Here is a 19,065-nt window from a genome sequence, read left to right on the forward strand (position 1 = left end):
GAATTTTAATAAGACTTCAAGTGTAGGAGGACCAAAGTATCACTTGCATACTCCATCATACTTACTAACACAATTATTTTTTATACGGATACAATAAAGCTCCAACACAAATTATTGTTGCTTTTGCTTAAAATAAAAGTAGACCTCCAGATGTTCTGTCATTCACCCCAAAACATGTACTCACAGTTACTGGTGGGGATTTGTGTGGAAAGTCCAGAGAATGAGTCATTGTAAGAAAAAAAAAAGGTTTGGATATAAAAACCCACAAACATGTTTTTTGTGACATGTTTTTGGCATATAATGATGGACAGCAGAACAATACACCACAGGGCCACAGAGTAACACTGAATATAAGACATTTTTCATTTCTTGGGACCTTTGAGCCTTCTGAGTTACACAGGAGTCATTTCAAATCTGCCAATACGATTATGTTTACTATCTGAACATTCATATTGCATTTAAGTACAATGTCTCTCAGGAAATTACTACTCTAGGTTGTTTCAACATCAAACAGCTGGCCCACTTTTTTGTGCAACGACCTTTTCAGCCCTCATGAAAACCATTTATATTATATTCCCTCAAGCACAGCAGCATTAATTCATGCTGAAACTCTATTCTAAGCTCGGGATTTGAACTCGGTCACATTCGTTACAACCCCTCTCACCTCTGCTGGTTTTCACTCTCAACAACAGATCAGCCGAGTGACTGAAGCCCGAAGCCCATTTAGTTCATCAGACTTCCTGCAGCAGCTGACTGGGGCGAGGCGTCCGTCACAGCTGCAACACAGGCACTCTCTCCAGATTGGAACATGTCGCTCCGACGAAATGCCAAGTGTCGGCGGTCATAAAACCTGTAGTGCATTGGTTCCTGTGTACTCCATGTCGTGGTTCTAATAAGCCTCATGCACTTTAGGCGTAGTCTTCTCATTATTTGAACATCAAACCGTGAAGACTGGTAAGCCTGCATTCATTAACACACTCAAGAAGATTAATGGGTCCAGCTACGGCGGCGCACGCCGTCTCAGTGCAAGACAACGTAAACACACAACTCTGACAAGGCTCTTCATAATGATCTTAAGTCCTCTCCGAACAGATTGCATCATCAGGAGATTGTCTGCAAGGTAATTTCTACTGCAGGACATCTGTAATGTTAATGGCCAATTCACATGAGATAACAGATCTCTAATCAGTCTTTGAAATTACAGAGATGGGGGTGTCTGCTCCATTTACAGAGGCGTCTGCTCTATTTACACACATTTGACATCAAAACAGTTCAACACATAAAGTCAAAAAGACAAGAGTATCATAATGGGCTGCACACGGCTGCTGTTCGGGAATGTTTCATCTTGTCTTTTTTATTGTCTGGCATTTAAGGACAGTATATTTCAATCACAGACACGTCAAGGAATTGACCATTTATAGCAAATGGTTGTGCAGTCAGATCAGCATTGGGATGAGTGTGTCAGCAGAGTAACAGTGATATCTATCAGGTTATAAAACCGTGCTGTACCTGCATAAAATTGGATTTCAGGTTACTCGACTATAAAGAACGTGACGATAAGACGCCACGAGCGGATCATTTTTCTTCAGTATAATGCCGAGCTGCGTTATGAGCCGACATGCACAGAACAGAGGTGCTGCTCTAAATATCATCTGCCCTCATTTACATCTACAAGTGCCTGTCCGTCACGACGTGTGCGTGCGCCGGCTGCTTTCTGAGCTTTGTTATACACACACCAAAACAGCTCATTTACTTTGTCACTTCCATCCACGCTCAGCTGGGTACTTCCAAAGTGAGGGCACTCTGTGTGTGTTTTAACTTTGTAGGCCAGTAGCTCTATTAGTGACTCTGTCAGCAGCCGTATTTCAGCATCTGTATGTGTTCCCACCCTCTGCTCCCATAACAAACACCGTAAAATGTCAACTGAATTATGAGCCCTGCTTTCTGCCTACTCATTTTGATAATAGATTTTGAGATAAATCACACAGCTTTGTTTGGTGACTAATGCTGGGCTGACAGGATAACAGAGGACAAATCTCCCTTACTCTGTAACCTCTACATCATGGAAAGCACTAACAAGATTCTGCAGGATGTTTCTCACAACAACATATTCACAGGAGACCACGGATTGAAATATTCTAACGCCTCCAAATCCATGGGTGTTAACTAGAGACAAAGCAGAGAGAGTGGCGGTAGCATGGCTAAGTACTACAATACATAAATACAAAGCAGGCAGGGATCTGTCCTGCTATGGTAAATGGACCCTGTTTATATTGCTGGAAGACCAAAACTCTGTAGTGACAGTTTTGCATTGTTCATTACCCAATTAATAACTTCACTGTGAAAGGTTTGCGGGCAGTGCTCATTGATTCTGTGTTATTAAAACTCCCAGTGCTACCCACTAAGTCTCTCAGCCCTCGCCTGCAGACTGTTAAACAGGAACCCCCCCCCCCACCACCACCACCACCACCACCCTCACCACCCTCTACTGTCTGCTCTTCTCATTTGGGCTGTTTGCTATCGATATTGATTAGTTCTTGATATTCCCTTCAGCTGGCCTGTCCGTGAAAGTCTCCACTGTAAGTCATTGCTCACCCACATGTCAATTACTGTAGAAAGGGAGAGCACCACCCTGTCTTAATGAAAGCGGATGGGCTGAGGAGCTGAACGGTCTGCTTCTGCTGCAGATATAAAGGGCTGTGTTCAGGAAGTGAGAAACTAGCAGGTTGCGGAAACTCTGCACAGCTACTGCAAGAAATAATCTAAATATGTAAGGTAGTGTGATTACACCGTCAACTAAGAGTGTGTTCATCTGGTTTAAAGGGAAAACATTACGGCTAAACGTGATATACAGAAGATTAGTGAGGGATTTAATGAAAATAAGTATATTTGGGGATTCATTTAATGTTTTTGACATATACTCTATTTTTAAGTTAATGCAGTGTTTCTGGCATTCCTTGTGTATTGTTGATAAGTGTGTTTTATTATCACATTTGAGGAGACAAAAAGGAAATGGGAAAGAAATGAGAAACATCCAGATCAAACCATAAATGTTTTTTATGAAATTTCCACATGCACCATAATGAGCCTCGAGCATAGCATTTTGAAAGGCTCAAAGTAATACCAACCTTTAAAAGAACTATTAGGCAAATATATGCCTGTAAAGCCTTATAGCTTGTATAAATGATTAAAGTTCCCCTCCTTTGAAAAATATGTTTTGTTTCATACTTTCTTACTTACTTTCTTACTTTCATCATCAATTAATCTGCCGTTTATTTTGTTCATGAACTCATTTGGTCCATGAAATATCACAAAATAGTGGAACAACAAGAATTATTGCCATCACTATTTCCTAAAGACAAATCACATAAGACAAAGAAACGCAAACCCTCATTCAGTCAGTCATTTAAATTGTTACTTCACTTGGATGTTGGAGCCTCTTTGTGCAGTTTGACAATTTGCTGTTTTTCACATTTATCTGCTGAAAAGGGAAAGTTTTGTGACATCACAACTATGGCCTGAGCGATACTTGAGTTTTGAGGCTGATACTGAAACAGCTGTTAGGTTGTTTAAAAATCCGATAATGAGACATTAGCCAATAGTCATTTTTGGACGATTTACCTTTCTAGCTTTAATTTCAAAAAGTTTGGCAGCTTTCAGTGAAGTAGGAGACCAGATCCAGTGTCCAGCAGTTCTTCTTAAATGAAAAATGATTGCATATTCATAGATATGATCTTGCACATCTATGAATATGAAGCAGCAGCTCTAATCATATCCCACCAATAAACTAGTGGTGAACCTACAGAGAATTATCACCTGAATCTGCAGCTCCCCTCTGCTCTATGGAGCTTTATGGCAAGTTTCAGCTGTTCAGCTCTCTGGCCTGTAACTTTACTGTTTAGATTTGCTCTCACTGGACTTTGCCAACCTTATATATCCAGTTGCATGTAATCCTCATATCTACAGGAAACTGCAAACTTCACTCAGTCCCATCGGTCTGGGCGGCATCAGCCACGAGTCGCCTGCAGCAATACAACCGAGGAACATACTAAGGATCACTTGATCCCGAGCTGACTTTGCAGTGCGCTGTTCTTTAAATTGCAGCTGTTCTTACCCAGATCAGGAATGGCCCCCAAGCTATACTCTGGGCATTCCTTCCCCATCAAAGCCACCTCCACCACTTCCAGACGGGGAATCCCACACCACTTCTTCTTCTCTTACGAAGATCTGCAAAGATCTGATCAACATCACAAATGGCCACGTGCAGTTTCATTTTGGAAACCAGGAGAACGAGGGCCGACTCTCCTATCGTCTTCCAGCAACCAGCCCTCACTAGTCCTCACCTCCATCTACATTGTGCAATGAATTACTATGAATCCATATCTCTACCGGAGTGGTCTTTATTAGTGAAATTCATCTAAGATTTACAGTTACACTCTCTTTCCTTACTCATACATTGTTTCTTGCTATGAAGCTCTCTCTGTTCTTGACATCTACAGAACGATAAATCAAGCCTTCCTGGAATCTGCACCTACTTAAAAATCAGACCCAACAATTTATCCTGGCTGGAAACATAGCCAGAAAAGCTAAAGGGGAACGCTGAATGACTTAAATGATAAAATATGGCGTTGCCACAGCTCTGCTTCCTCTGACCCAGGCATGTGAAGCTCATCGCCATGGCTACAAGCATGCAGCCAACACCACCAGCCAGGATTGCCAGCTTGAGGCAAAATTCAGATTTAGGTGCAACAGCCACTAAATTCAATGACAATACAGTACACAGCTGTTGGGCATGGAAAAGCATTAGTCTGCATAAGCATTATGGAGAAGCTAAAGAGAAGGTGTTTAACCATCCACCAAAAATAGCACAGATTTCACTTTTCACTGTATCTGATTATATTTCAATTAATCTGAAAACACTTTATAGATGCACATCTCAGGAATTAAACACAGGCCTATTAGGCATCAAGACCTTGAAGTATGTGCAATCATGATTCCTGAAAGCAGTTATTAGTACAATTTAGTCTGATGAGCTATTAACACATGTCAATGGAGATGATTGCTGAGATGCACATTTCCTCACCACCTGCTGCATTTGATTATCACTGACAGAAAGGCGGAAACGCCATCATGAACTTCAAATCAAAATCTGAATTTGAAAACTTTTCAAACAGGTACAGTATGTGTGGCACCTCAAGCAGAGACACTATTGCCCAAATGATTTTCATTATTTGAGTAGAGGTCTGCTATTTTCTCTGATGAAGGAGCAAGAACAAAGATTTCAAGTTGGTTGTGGATGTTTTCTCTTTTCTTTTCCTTTTTTTTTTTGCTAGTGATGGAGACTGCTGTAAAATTTAATGAGGCCATTTTCTACACATCCTATCTTATTGCAGCAAATGAGTAATGGAGCGTCATGCATGAACAAGGTTGATTAACAGGGAGGAGTTGCATTCAAAGCAAGAGTATGATGACTAATGTGGGGAGACGTGAATTATATTTGTTCAGTTTCAGATTAAAGCCGAGCGCCCCCTATTATCAGAGATGATCATGAACAGAAAGACAATGTGGATGAAAGAGGCATCGGCCCCGGGTCACTGCAAGTACAGTCCAAGATATGTAACAAAAAAGCAGTGAGCAGCAAATTACTCCTTAAAAGCACCCTTGTCTTCTCTGTGATGTACAGGAGGAGAGGACATCAGAGTGATGTTGAGGATTCAGAGGGGACTAGGTGGTGATAATATTAGAAATGGGTGTGAGAGCTCTCCATTCTCAGACAAGATAGATAATGGCATTTCTACCTACCTTCAATCACTAATACCTATAGCACTGCCTATTCCATTATATCACACTCATAGCCTCCATCAAGAATGCCGTTTTGCCCAAGCAGTCATAGGTCACACATCCAGAGGCCATAAAGACTCTGTACAGGCTGCAATTTGAATATAGACAATGTGAAGTCTGTATACCAATGGAATATTATAGCTTTGAAGCTGCTATAATCTATGTCTTTGTAATAACAATGTGTCGAATGACAATGTGAAAATAATGCCACAATGTGTTCATAGTGATGAAGCTGCAGAGTATTATCACCCCAACCTGCAGCACCCCTCGGCTTTACAGAGATTTATAATGACTTTCAGCTCATTGTTTTGTTGTCTGACTTTTGATTCACACTTACTTTCTAGCCTGAGCAGGCCGCTGTTTTAAGCAGAGAAGCTCCAAAAACTCACTGAACACTATACCTGCTCAGCACCAAACAGCAGACGGAACCAGTTAGCAACTAGCTGGTGAAGGTAGTGGAGCCACTAGCAGGTACTAAGCCACATATTTCCCTCAGAAGTTGGCAGAGACCAAAAACAGCGCTAAATCACTAATCCAGATGATAATATTGCACGGTAAACAATAATGATAATTATCACTATGTAATTTTCTTGGGTAGGAATATAACAAATGGTTGATAAATGTTCAGAACAGAACTAAATCAGGAACTGTCAATCATGTCGCAGGAATACAGGTATGCATTGCACAGATTAGATTTTAAGACGGATGTTTCAGATTCTGTTTCAGATTGTTTTGAATCTTATACCTCAGACTTGTGAAATGTTTCACTGCTTGGTGAGTGTTTGTCATGTTCTTATCATAAATAATAGTTTAAAATCACAATTAACTTTTACTCTGGAGCAAAAATCAGCCGTTACACTTGAAAGAAATTATGATTTAACATTTATTGTGATAATTGTTAATATGGCCCGATATGAAAATTTTTAATCGTTATAACATTTGTGGCCATATCGCTCATCCCTACTTACATGTTCACCGAATCAAATGTTTCCGGCCAGAAAAATCTGCTGCTGAAGGTTTAAACTGAGCTGTAAGAAGATTTAATAGACATGGGTCAGTGTCGACTTGATTCGTGATTCATGGTGTCCTGCTGCATCTGTCATTTTGACACTGGCTTTGACTTATTAAATTATTTTTCACTTTCACACTTACGAAATTTTACATGTATTTTCAACACAAGTGATGTGTATTTATGACTTTAAAAAAAACAAACTATTGCATGCAAAGCCCAGCACACAAAACCTTTACTTTAAATTCTAGCATGATCAACACATCTACAATGCTCTGTGTGCACATCTCTGATTTTGACACAAAACAATACGATCAAGGCTTTACACTCTGCACAATCTGCATTATTTTTAAGATATCAGCATGTTAAGAAACAGGATGCAAGCAACTGTGGGGGGTGGAGGTGATGATGATGGCGGTGGACTTGTCTGAGAAGCTGACTGCTGGGCTATCGATCTACCACAACACATCACTCCAGCTCCATTTACAGAACCAATCACATCCCCCGCTGATTGATGTGCGGATAATTGAGCTGTCGCTAGGGTTTTCATGTTTCTCCTCCAGCTTGTTCCAGACTTTAGGAATTGTATTGTATTTTACTTTAACACCATTTACAACAAAGGACATCCTGATGTGTATTTATGTCAATATTCTGCCAGACTGCTGTCAGGGGGACAGAGAGATGCTAACTCCTGCACCAGGCATGATAGACCACAAGCCTGTCCAGGCTAATTAACCTCAGGGGCCAGGCCTCCTGCCACCCTGCAGGGTCAGCCGGTGTGGCAGCTGCTTCATCCCGACATCACAGTCACAGACTCCTTTCTCCATCTTACCACCACAGTTTACTCACCACGATCGCTGTGATCTAAGCATTTAAGTAATTAAATTGCTGTGTCATGTTGTTCAGAGTTATTCAGCCTTAAACATTAACCCACCTTAAAAGGAATAGTTTGACGTTTTGGTCGCTTTGGTGGTTTTACTCACTTTCTTCTGATGAGTTAAACAAGAAGATTGATACCACTCTCATGTCTGTAAGGTAAATATATAGCTGTAGCTAGAATTTGGCTAGCTTGGCTTAGCATAAAGACTACACTGTATCACATTTTTTAAAAACCAAAATGTAAAAACCATACTTCATGTTTTTTTACAGAGAGATTATATGTCAGACTATTTCTTCGACATCCTGAGACTCCAGGTCCTGGCCAACAAATACTCATAACCCCATAATTAGTTGGCTTTAGATGTTCTAATTGTCAAATATTGTTACGTACAGGGGAGCCAGACTACCCTTATCCCCGTTTCCAGTCTTTATGCAAAGCTAAGCTAACTGGCTGCTAGCTCAAGCTACATCAAACTCTCAACATGAAGTTCAGAGCTAATTGGGATGATACACATGTAGCTTTTCCAGTTTGCAACACACTTGTATTTATCATCCTACCTAGAGACCCAGACTTGATAAAAAGCCATTGTAGACAGTGAGTTGACTAATGCTCCGTTAGTATGTAACCTCTGTTCTTTTCTTCCTTTATCATCGATGGCTGTTTTGCCACAGGGTGTTTTACATCCGCTCATCACCCTTCAACTTTTCCTTGGTTTTAGAAGTGGGTTTTGCTGATGCTGTGCTTTATGTGCAGATCCAGCCATCTGTAAAACCTGCTTCTTTTCTTTTTGTTCTCAGACGGGGTCCTATCCGAGGGTGGCCTGTTGTGGTGACAAGTCCACTCCTTTCTCTGCATGTGTAAGTGTGTAGTAAGCTGTATTTGCACTGTGCACTTTTTGAATGTTTTCAGTATTTTTATATCAACAGCGCCTGGTTCATAACTTAATACATTTAGATTCTTAACTAGTACTTTAGCCTAGTTGTATTGTTTCTTTTTTTAATTTTTTTTTTTAATATTGTTTCCACCCAATTTGTAATTTGAATTATCTGAATTAAGTGTCCCTTAATTCATAGCTCTCTTTTGTTGCTCCTTTACCACAGTTGTTTGGGTTAAACAAGGGTCTCTGTACTGAAAAATCAAATACTGGAATCTCACCAAAGCTCAGTTATGTAAATATTGTGATTATTATGTAAATGTGTAGATTTGCTAAGATGGCATGTCAAAAGCTTCAAAACAAAATACAACAAAGAGACCACAACAAAGGACACAGGAAATCAGAATGAGTTTCTTATTTATGCATTGTGTTGTTGACAACTAGGCCAGATGGTAGTTTACAAGTGTCTGGGGCAATTGTTCCCAGCCAGAATTTACATGAGTCCTGTCATAATGATGATGAAGATGGGTTTTCTCTGTGGTCTGAGCAGTGCCTCTTTACAGGGCACATTAGAGCATGAGAACCTCCTATGGTGTCTTTCTGTCTGTGAATGGCCAAACAGCAGGTAAACGCTGCCCACATGGAAAGGGCTGCTGCCAGAGTATTAATAATTAAAGAGGCTCTACGTTTCTCTTCTTGCATTGTTCCTCTCGTGATGGCCATAAGCGAGTTCATTATCCTTTTCAGAATCGACTTGGCAAGATTATCATCGGCTGCCCGCTGATGCAGCGGCCATCACATAAAAGCTTGCTTTCCAGCAAACTGCACCATTGCTCTCAGGCAATGGTAGCTTCATCAGAAAACAGCCAAGCACTGAGATAGAAGGTGATATTGCTTCCACATAGCAGGCAGCAACAGCTTTCGCTATCTCTCTCAAAAATATAACTGGGGCCTTGGCTTCTTAAAGCCTGTCATCAATATCAATGTCCTTATTTTCATTTACATATAATAAATAATGCATACATGCGTGGAATGTGTTAGATGGACAAATTATTTGTCAATATGACCGCTGGCTGTGTTCAATGTTCTCTTTGAGGGCAAAAAAAATCCTAATTTAAAAGACTTTCATTGTGGGGTTGTTCTCTTGACAGGTCTGGAAAGCTGAAGTGGCACTGTATCCCTGTTGGCAAGGACAAGCATTTTTTGAGCTGATGCTGATCAAGACCCATGACTTCTAGGAGGCTAAAACAAAAAGAAAATTTTCCAAGGAGTGATAACAAATCATTTGTTGCTATATACAAAGATCCACCGGGTGCTTGCAGGCCGAGTATCAAATTAAGTGATACTGAGCACCAGTGAAATTGAGACTAGGTTAAACAATAGGGGTCGGGTGGTAAAAGTTCAGTTCAGATGCAGAGATGAGGGGACCTCAGTGGGTCACTGAGTGTGAACAGTGGAGCAAAGGTGGAGATGGAAAAGTTAGACGGTAAAGTGCAAGGAACCTCTAGGGAAGAGAGGACAGAACAGCATCTTAATAGAGTTTGGCTTATTTACCTGGCACAAATGTATCAAAAGAAATCAAATTAATAATAGTGTTTGAGCCACTAATTGCGGTCTTTAATCGGCGTGTGTTTGGATGGTGACCCGGTTCAAGCTTGAACGCTAAAAAGAGGAGGGTGAGGATGTACTTTGTGGTGCTGCTGAACTGTATTGCATTGGATAGAGAGGTGTGTCGGCTTCTGAGTTGACAAAATAATAGAAACACCTGTCACACAGTTGAATCAACACCTCTCTAAAACAATTTCAATAAAAAATTTGGACATTATAACCTTGATTAAGATAGATTGATTGTGATTAATATTCACCACACTGTGGTATTAGACTGCATTAGTTTTTAGTTAGGTGTGCCTAACTATTTTATTAATTAGTGCACAAATTCATTTAAAATTTTAAAAACATTGGTTACAAGTTAACAGTCTGAGATTTTTTTCACCTGCAGGTCGCATACATGAAAAAACATGTATGATATTCGTTATTATAGATATGGATGCTGTTGACGGTCCTACTGGTTTGTGCTTTCAGAGATACTGTGGAACAAGAGGCTGTGTGAGGACAGATATGATCTGCGAGATGAAGAAATAACATGTCATGTTGTTGTTGGGCTGTATTGTAATACCCATGTAAGAGCTGAGAGGGTCCTCCGGGAGGGATGATATGGCTTCACATTCATGCAAGATTTCCCTGAAGGGAGAAAGCTAACCCCTTTCATCTATGTGCTTGGCATACCCGTGATTCATGAAGCATGTGACGCTGCTCACAACTGGGCCCTTTACTCTTTATGTGGCCCTTTAATTTGAAAGCCTGACCTCCCATAGCTGCCAGAGATGTGGACAAGAAAAATGGTGGCGCTTAGAGGAATCCATGGATGAGAATGATTTTGACATTTGTTTCGGGTGTTGTCCCATTTCAGCATGGATCAGTGTCCGGCACACATCAATTTCACATGAGTTGGATCCAAAAGCAAACACAGCCGGAGGGGCTATGGCGGCCTGGTCCTCAAATCCTTTGGAACAAGGCCTCTGGATATCATAATCCAGAGCACGTGCAAACAACATATGCTTAGTAGCTACCGCTCACCTCCTGATAGTACAGGGACTGCTGCTTCAACAGGTTTATGGTAACACAATATGTGGCTTATGATGTGTTTTCAACTGGTGCAGAGGCACATGCTGAAATTTCTTTTTTTTGCAGAACCAATATTCATCAAATCAACAATGAGAGCCCCTCTGGGAGCAAGGATGTATCCGAGTCCTGACTTTTATTTCCTCATATGTAATCTAAAGTTGAAAAGATCTGCTCAAGACAATTAATTAAATAAATCAACGGCAACCATCTCTTTATATATTTATAAGCATTTAATAACACTATTACTCTTGTTGACATTGCATTTATTGGTTGTGTATATCCTTAGTAAAGAATGTCTCAAAATCACATTAAAACAGCCATTTGGAGCTGCTCCCTGGTTGCACATTACAAGGCTTGAAGTTACAGCTCAGAGATGTACACTGCACAATAGGCACAACAGGAGAGAGCGCTGTGAAGTGGAGAGAGATAACACCAAAATGTGTCGGACAGTTTGCCGGAGTTGTACAAATTAAAGGGAGCGCATGGTCCTCAAGTGAAATAACAGTCTGATGTAGAGGATGGACAAATAGACACTGGGTTGTGAACAAAGTTACAGAGGGGCCTCAGCAGATACATACACAGGGAGCAGCAGATAAGTACATCCAGCTCCACACTGTCAGTGCATCAGGCTTTGCTCACTTTGGTTCTTTTTGTAGCACTTATTTTTACTCTCATCGGCACAAAATGAAACAATGCACACGGTACATGAGATGCGGACAGCATAACATATCTTATTCTTTGTGTCCATAGTAAGAATGACAGAAGGTGAAATTACAAGATTTATAGAAAGATTACATGCGTTGATATTTTCTGTAATCTGGATACTATGAAATAAAGATTCTGGTTAATCGAATGCTGAATTCATGGTTTTGCAGACTCTAGCTAGCTGGAAAAAACTTTATGAAAAAAGTGCTAATATCATCCATAATTCAGTTAGACTGGGTTTGAACTGTGACCAAAGGTTTTACCATGGGAAGGTTTTACAATTTTAAGATGGATAGTTGAAGTTAATGCACATTAGGGTTTTTTCAAGAAGGGAAGAAGTCAAGTTCAAACAAATTTGAACTGGCATGTAATTTGTTGAAACTAATTTGACTGCAAATTCTTTATTGCATATCCAATCCATCTCCCCCTCCCCATATTAAAACCACTGGTTTTCATTTTGTGGCTGATGGTTATATATTGCTCAAATAAAAGTTGCCATCACTCAGAAAATGCTCTTTTTATCTACAAACTGTAATGAAGTTTAAGAGCTCACAAACCGCCAAGCGTTTCCCTCAAACCAAGCTTAGTTTGCCTCTGGGCAACCACCTCATGGTGTGACTGTAAATTTGGATATGCCCTAAAAGAATACTGCACTAATTTAGCACCGCACTCCTAAAACAGAATGGACAGTTAAAAAGAAATATCAAAACTGATGAAGCAGAACGGGATTACGTCTTCATTCCACACATTCCTCTTCCTTGTCAAAACCTGGCGCCTACCCATAATACAACGTGGCTGCCTAAAGTTCAGTCAGAAGTTCAGGTGTGTTTTGGTAGTAGAGGCTAATGTAGCCTCAAGCTGCAAGCCTCAAGCTCAAATGAGGAGCAGGATACAGAGGTCTGGTAAGGTGATGTCTGTCTCCACTCCCCCAAAATTTTTTCATTGTCAAACTTGTAGTCTTCAGCCCCAACTGACACCAACTCAAATAACATCACTTCATGCAGCTCCCTCTAGAGTCACAAAGGCTTTTATATAACTTTTTCACAACTTTGTTAACAGACTTTAAGGTGTAAAATCAATGGTGTTCCCCTTTAAATCCGGGGAATGCAAGAATTAAAGACGTACACCATTATGCCAATATTATACAAGAAATCAATATAAGTATCAATTTCCAAAGTATTTTTGGGCACTTTTGCTGTTAGTCAGTACTGACAATTTAGAGCAGACAGGAAATGAGGGACAATGAGGGATGACGTGCAACAACGGTCCCCAATTCTATTCATTAAAGGAATTTTGTATGATTTTACACACTGTTATGTGATGAGTTGTACTCTTGGCAACATGGAGGGATTACATCAGCATCCGAAACTGGTGATTACTGCTCATCAAGCTAGTGACATGAAATACTATATATTCCAGCCAATTGATGTACTAATTAACTTCCCACAGACTCAGACTGCACTAACTCAGTGTGATATGTTAGATTATGTAAGGTACTCAGACTGGATTTTGTGTTTGGAATACGCTATATAAATAAACTTGGATGAAAATATGTTAGATGCAGCTCTGTTTATCATTAAAACAACTCATTCCTCCCAGAATTATATAACTTCATCAACCGTCATGGGAAATCTAACTCCTAAGAATCTATGTTAAATTATGTATTATTTTAATGTGCCATTTCCTGTATACTGCGGTAGGTGGGCTAAATGTATAATAAAAATGTTAAGTCCAGTGCCCGTTCGCCAAGCAGGCAGACTCACACATGAAACAAGTCGTGCTGGTTTAAACGGTTCTGGCTTAATGAACAGCGACACAGAATAATCTCTACTGCCAGGTCGCAGGTGCACACTCCAGGCTACTCAGGCTACTCTTAACTCAGTCAATCTGTCAAACATTGATCAAAAGCACACAGGCTCAGAGACGTGCAGCTAAGATCCCATACAACACTGCTTCTCTAAGGATGCAGACGGATATCCATCAGAAGTTTAACCAAGTGATAACATTTTGAAAAATAATCTAAAAAAGAAACCAGTTTCAATCAGACACTGTTAGATGCAGCCAACTATTATTAGTATTATTCTCAGGGCTTAATTTGTGCCAGATTCTGTCAGTACAGGATCTGGGACCTCTCAGTTTTTGACTGCTCACAGTAGGCGACGTAGTGAAAGAGATGAGAGCTGTCGGTTTATTTCAAATACTGATGGACAAGCAACAGAATTAATAGCATGTCAAAAAAAAAACTGAATGGAGAGAGAGAGAGAGTCTGCAGAGACTTTAAATCTCATCTATGCAAAATCGGTCAGATAATAGACACAAGATGGGTGAATAAACTTTTAGAACAATAGAAGAAATGTGTAAGAGCTACGCAACACTTTACAAACATTTTAAATCAGCAACAGGCAATAGCATTTCGAAGATACAAACATACAATGGACTTGTTATGCGCATATTTTCCCATGCATTTATAAACAACCTAAGCATCATATGCAATGCATTGCAAGAATTGTCCAAACCGTCACTCAAGCTTCAAAAAAGAGAAAGTACCACACAAGGCAATTTGTAGGGAAATGAGGGTATTTGAGGCCGTGTTGGAGCGGCGCTACACAGAACTCAGCCAGAGGGGAATTGAGGGTGTCACACTGAACAGGGGAAAACCCAGCGACAAAACACTTAACCAGAGGACGGTTCTCCGGAGTCTGGCTAAGAATTTGGAGGACCGTATGTTATCTGAAGGGGGGTGGTTGCCAGATAAAACTGGATATAACAAGTTTATTATTTAACAAGAGTTGAAGGTGCTTTACGCACAGCACTGGCCCAAGGACACAAGTGCGGTGTATGTGGAGTAAAAGTTGAATCAGAATTGCTGCGTCAGCACTTTGATATTGACAGCCTGCGCGCAGTCATTCGGGTCACTCAGACGGAAAAGACATCCCTGATGAAATGAAGGAGCTATTTGTTGTAAACAGCATTCATATATCCAGTGCTGAGTGTGAGCGTGGATTTACTGAAATGAACTTGATTTGCACCCCAAACCGTGCCTCTCTGTACACATCCACCATATCATATTTACTCTTTCTGAATCTTGTAGGACCCCACCCCCACCACCACCACCACCAACTCACCCCCACCCCCCACTCCACACCGGCCAAATTCAATCCAGTCTCTTACGTAAGGTTGTGGGCGGCCAAAGGATATAGAACTGCCACAGACACACACAGTAAAACCCAAAACAGGGAAAATTAGAGTCTGGACATGGCTCTGGTGTGGTGTTTTTATCTAGATAAGGTAAGCACACATTTGTCTATTAATATTTCAGAAAGCTCTGTGTGATTCTTTACTGTGAGCAATGAAGACTTATTGTCTTATTTGCGTGTGTTGTGCAGAGTCTAAAAGCCTAAAACACTTCTAAATTATTGCCATAACATTTATATCATGCAAATTCTTTGAAATTGAGGCCTGTAAGCCACACAGCTTAGTAAGTGGGCATTGGAAAACATAACATGTTTTTCTCACTGCTGTGTTCTGTACGTTCTGGGACTTGCCTCCGCCTAGTTTCGTCTGCTCATATCCACATTCCAGCACCTTCTGATTTACAAATTAATCACTGATTATACAGACAAACGACTTCTTCATGTAAATCTGATAAGGATATGTATATGATTAAGTGCAGCAAACAAGCACTTCTGAAAAATAGCAGTTGTCACATTTCAAAATATGCTTAAAGTATGTCATTAGCAGAGAGCTGAAGAAGTTAAACTTGACTTAAGTGAGGCCATTTGAATTTTTAATTATCTTAATATCTCATGTGACTTTGCAGAGGCAATTCCACTCATTTACCATCATTAGGATCCACTGACGATTTCGTATGCATCTTTTTCAAGGGGCAGGTTCATCATGTTCTTCACAGGCTCACTGTGAACAGGTGAAAAGTAAGCCATCCCACTGATTAAACACACAATTGCTCAACCTTTAAGAACAATTAAAGGAAATCATTAAGTTTAATGAAATACTGGAGTGGTGGTGGACTCAAAGGTTTTCCTCATTACAATGGCCCCACAAGGTCAAGTACATGTGATTCAGCTCTGTTCACCATATGAGTTAGGCCTCTCTCATTAGACTCCTCATCCATAGGGAAGACCCTGTCAGATTTAGCCCTCCAACTCACTGAAAGTACATGTTGATAATAGCCAGTACTTATGGCAGTAGCACTGTTTTTACTGAAGTAAATCCCAACTCATCATGCAAAGCGATTCTGGCCCGAGTCTCACCATCTCTCCACTATAGAGCTACTTGTCTTTTGCTTGCCAAGGTGCAGGCCCCTGAGGATGGCACTGAGAGCTGTACACTCAAAAGAAATTGATGCAGTAGCTCTAAAGGGAAGCGGAAAAAGCAGAAAAAAATTCTGGACTGTGTGATGTTAAAAATAAATAAATAAAGAGGGAAATGGGGTCCAGGTCAGAAACTGAGTCATGTTTCAATATGGACAGAACTCTCCCTGCTGGCAAGATTTTCACCAAGAGGATCAATACCATTTCCAAATCCTTTCTTTAAAAACAACCTTTTGTCCACCAGTCTGTTTAGATTTAGATTTGAGATAAATATAATTGCATGGATACTCCTTGATGGAGGTTGATCCAAAGCCCAAACTCGCTAATTAGGAATCTAGGAATAATCCAATGCCAATATTAGGTTGCCCTGAGCACTAGCCCTGGATAAGCATTTGTGAAGGTCATCCCCCTCAATCAGCTCTGCTGGTTATCATGTCAGAGCAGGAATCATGACTCACAAGGCTTTCAGATTCAATGAACGTCTTAACCTGTGACTTTTATTCCTTTTAATTTAGAAAGAATAAACAGGTCACATGGGAATCATGTCTGAGGGAACCTAATATATTAAAAACAAAGGAATTCCCTTGCAAACACAATTCTCTGAAAAGACTCTGCAAAGAGAAAAAAAATGATTATGCACAGCACATATTTCTACTGTTAAACATTTGGAATATAGTTTATCCTGAAGAAACTGTTCTAAATTTACCAAGGTCTTATATTTGCCTATTTGAACCCTATCTATTCTTGCATTCTGTGTCACTTTTTTAAGATCTGACATTTCAATTTCCTCGAGCCCAGAAAATTTCACTTCTGTTCACTATTTATGTTTTGACTCATAACCATCCCCAAATAAATGTGCAACTGTCGTGAGGAATGCAGAGAGGAGCTTTGTTTATGCTAGATACATTTTGGACCATATATACAATTGTATATGGGAAATGCAAACTATACCAAAACATAGTAGACTAATTGGTATTCACATGCCAGAAAAATAGCCTTATGGTTTTCTGCCTATACCGGTGTAAATCAATGCATGAGCACATACAAAAAAGCTCAGAATACCTTTAGGATATCATATGTAGCAAGCTTCAGTCAAACCAGGAATACTTAAACAGATTGTGGTGTAAATGGATGATTATTGAATAAACAGGATAAGCATTTGAGGGAGTCTTTAGTGTCTGAGTTTCATCTTTCTAAAGCGGTGGTAGGACTACTGGATTCAATGGATCTTCCCCACTGGGGCCTCACACTGCCTGCGGCAAGAAAATGACATGAGTGAATGAACAGCGATGTGGGAGGCTTTAAGTTTCATATGTATAATTATTTGATGAAAATAACTGAAGAAGCCATACTGAGTAAAACCAACATTAGAATCATTCAGATGTTTCTGAAAACTGTAGCCGTCAGGGAAACTATTTAACTATTTTTTCAATTAGGATGTGGGGTCTGGTCTGAACTGACTATCTGGCTAAATAATACTGTAGTGTTAGGCGTTTAAAGACAAAATCTTAATGGTGCTTGGATCGGACTCTCTCCGATTTTAGGAACAGTGATATTGAGCAACGACTCACATTAGCCAATGAGAGAGAGCTGACCAGGAAACATCACCACATTTGATGTTTCTCTACCAAGCAATTGACAGTAACATTTGTACCAGCCCAAAGTACTAATCCTTATATGAAACAGCATCTCCATGGCAGTATAAGGTCAGAGAATGTATATAAATGACCACATTTCTAATGATCACAGGTTTCACTCTTCCATCCACCTGTACAAATGTGCAAAAAACAATAATGTTAGCTTGTAGCAGTAGCTTGCACTAGCCCCGTTTGAGACTAGCAATAAAACACCTCTATTCTGATTCAACAAGTCATTCTGATTCCGTTGTCTGAGCCATGACTTCATCCATTTTTTTTCACGTATTTTGTTTTTAGGTGTCTTGACTGAATCATTTGGTGTGTTTGTTCATCTTATTAAAATATTAAAAATCAGTTAAACGTATCGTTATGTCTGCAGTCTCTAATGTTTTTAAAATCGCTTAAGATTTGAAAATCTCCTAGTGTGTACCAAGCCTTACAAAGGTTGATTTACAACTACAAACTTTGGAATTATTTCTGAACATCACTTTAAAATCTTATTGACCCTAATATGAGCCCATAGACATACAGCTGCTTTGTAGAGCTCTTGCCCTTAGACTGTTGTTGGCTGCTAATTTACAGGACAAACAATGTTTTGTCACGGTTATCATGCCATGTCAAAACTAAATAGAGATGACAAATCAATCCAGGCTGGAGATAATTTAATACACATACCATACTAAGATGAATGAGGTTTTGAGCGCTCCTGAGTGACAGGATCCTGCAGAAATGATTGAGCAGCAGAGTCTGTGGTTAAATTAACGACAGAATAAATGGATTTATGACTGTGCAAAGGACAAGCAAACAAACAACTCACTAACATCCAATATTGGTGGAAAGGATTGAGAGCAACAGACCTCACAAAAAGGCTTCAACACTGAGAACAGAACAGTCATCTTGTGTCTAATTTTTCAGGAACACATGTACAGTATAGTACTGAAAATGCTGTATACTTTAAAACACTGTTTTATTCTGGGACTTTGCATGAATTTATAATTGGTTCACAATTTACTTGAAATTCATGACTTGTATTGTTTTTCTTACAAGATAAATGTTTATCTCAGTCACCAACTTTGTCACTAAGTAAGGGGTTAATTAACTGG

Source organism: Seriola aureovittata, chromosome 17 (genome assembly GCF_021018895.1).
Source record: "Seriola aureovittata isolate HTS-2021-v1 ecotype China chromosome 17, ASM2101889v1, whole genome shotgun sequence".
NCBI lineage: Eukaryota > Metazoa > Chordata > Actinopteri > Carangiformes > Carangidae > Seriola > Seriola aureovittata.